Source organism: Penaeus japonicus, unplaced genomic scaffold, assembly GCF_977035675.1.
Source record: "Penaeus japonicus unplaced genomic scaffold, GWHDUDI00000001_assembly GWHDUDI00000011, whole genome shotgun sequence".
NCBI classification, from domain to species: Eukaryota; Metazoa; Arthropoda; class Malacostraca; order Decapoda; family Penaeidae; genus Penaeus; species Penaeus japonicus.
The window spans coordinates 22,028,787-22,031,286 of NW_028234413.1; positions in this window are offsets into that span (position 1 = coordinate 22,028,787).

The following is a 2,500-nucleotide window of genomic DNA, read 5'->3' on the forward strand; positions in this document are numbered from 1 at the left end:
AGAGAGAGGAGAGTGAGAGAGGGAGAGAGAGAGGGGGCGCCGGGTTTTAGGGTGCTTGAGAGAGAGGGAGGAGAGAGAGAGGGAGGAGAGAGAGAGGGAGGAGAGAGAGAGGGAGGAGAGAGAGAGGGAGGAGAGAGAGAGTGGTGAGGTCTCAGAGGAGAGAGAGAAGAGGAGGAGAGAGTGTCTGGAGGGAAGGAGGAGAGAGAGGGGGAAGTAGTATGGGGAGAGTAGATGAGAGGGAAGGACGGTGTTGGGAAGAAGAGAGAGAGAGAAAGAGTGTTTCAATGCAGAAAGATGAAATAAATGAATTTGAAAAACATGAAGTATAACAAAGATCCTGACTAAAAAAAATGCATAAATATATTTGTTGTATTGATGACTTTAGTTCAATTCCTTAATTAATGCAAGTTCAGTCATACCTGCCTCAGTAACCTGTCTATAAGAATCCCCTAAATCCCAAAACAGAAAAATGTATACAGTAATCATCAGCCAAATACTTCCTGGATGGATGGATGATGATGATGGAAAAAAGCAGACTTAATGGCCTTACACTGACTTCCATATGGTATAACAACTGCCTTTTCACACATGTCAGGCTACTTCTCTACATAAAAAAAGAAAAAGAAAAGAAAAAGTGAAGAATAAGAAAAGAAAAGAAAAAAGAGCATGTATATTCATATAGTACTATTTATTCAGAGAAACAATAACAGCACATTTAAGTAAAACCAAATTAATTACTTGCATGAACCACCTATATCTACACCTAGAACTGGTTGCTAGGGCAGGGATAGATACAGTAGATATAATAGTTTTCTCCCCAAAATCCAAAATGGCAGCTAACCTTTCTATAAAGATCATTGTTCATGTTTCTATGAATGGTCTTTACACACAGGTTTGCTTATATTTGAGAGTTGGGGGAAAAAAACTCTTAATAAATAAAAAACATAAAGGCACTTTACGTAAAATACCAGGAAGTGTCTGACACACTCAAGTAACACACTCACAAACATAATAAACAAGGTACTTTATAATACTTAGATAAAAGAATTGCACCAGATGGGGTAGCAAATGGAAATAATGATGAGAAGTCTTTAGAAATGGCTTTTAAATATCATTTAAACACTGAATGAAGTGCAAAACTTAAATGTGGAAAATATCATTACAAGGATACAAAATCTTGTCACAATTTTTCTGACAAAAGATTTAGCTGTAAATGGGAATAAAATGACAACTGTATAGGGATCACCAATATTAAAGTATGGCATCTCAAATGAGAGATAGATACAATCATCCTTTCTGTCACACTTTTACACTGGGTTACAGTTTAGGCAATGGGTGACAGCTGCATCTTAACATATTGCCTTTGTCTGCCACTACCATATCACAGTTAATCTAGACAAGCACAATTTTTTAGCACAGTTTCTGTCAAAGCACTGGGTGTCCTTAGAAGTTAGAATTCTAAAAGCAATTGCATACATACATACAGGAAAGAAATCATTAGTCAGAAAAAGGGGAATCTGGGAGTATTGAGTAAGACTGCAAACAGATTCTTCACCTCCAAGATCTTATAAAAATTTGAGCACTTCCTATCTACCCTCATCACAACTAAGTACTTGAACACGTATAACTGTACACAATTACTGAATTCGTTTTCTAACATTCTAACTACATATTTATTATTACACCTAATTTTACAGTGAACATACTTTTAGCCTACATGGTGTTACATAACATTCTTATTATGGCATTGGTTCTATGCTGAACTTTCAAACAAGAGAAAAAAAGACATGGTAAAACATTACAAATGAGAGCAATTTATTTCCTTTCTTTACTGTTACTTGAATTGATTAAAATGTATATTTCTCATATAGTTTATTCTCATAAAAAAATCTAAAACATGATGTATCATAAACAATAACTAGACTCAAAAATACATCTGTAAACAAACAAATGCATATAATGTTTGAATAATAGATTTAGATATAAATCAACAAGAGCCAGATCCAGTATTTTTATTTATCTATATATATTTTAAAATACATTAGCATTACAAAATCCTCAGCAAAAAGTCAGACAAACAAAACAAAAAAACAGTTATACATTTATACCCATTGATGAAGCACCTTCCACAACAGTTTTGTCTTATCTATTATTTTTTTAAATACAAAGACAAGTGCTTAGTTACCAAGACGTCAATTAGTAGACCTCCCAGATCTTGCCTGTTTCCTCATTCCTTGAACTTTTATCATTATTACTGTTACTTATACTACCATTAATATGATTAATAAAATATCAAAAGCAATAATAATTGTAATACAAATGATTAAATTCCATAATGAAATTCCAAAGAATAAGGTAAGCAGCTAAGGTCAGGTGTGAATCCTGGGTAACTGAGCACTTGTGGAACCATTTATTTGTTAAAAAAAAATAAAAAAATAAAACAAAACCACAGTGGATAGCACATGTATACATGTACTCCTAGCATTAATGGGTTAAGAAT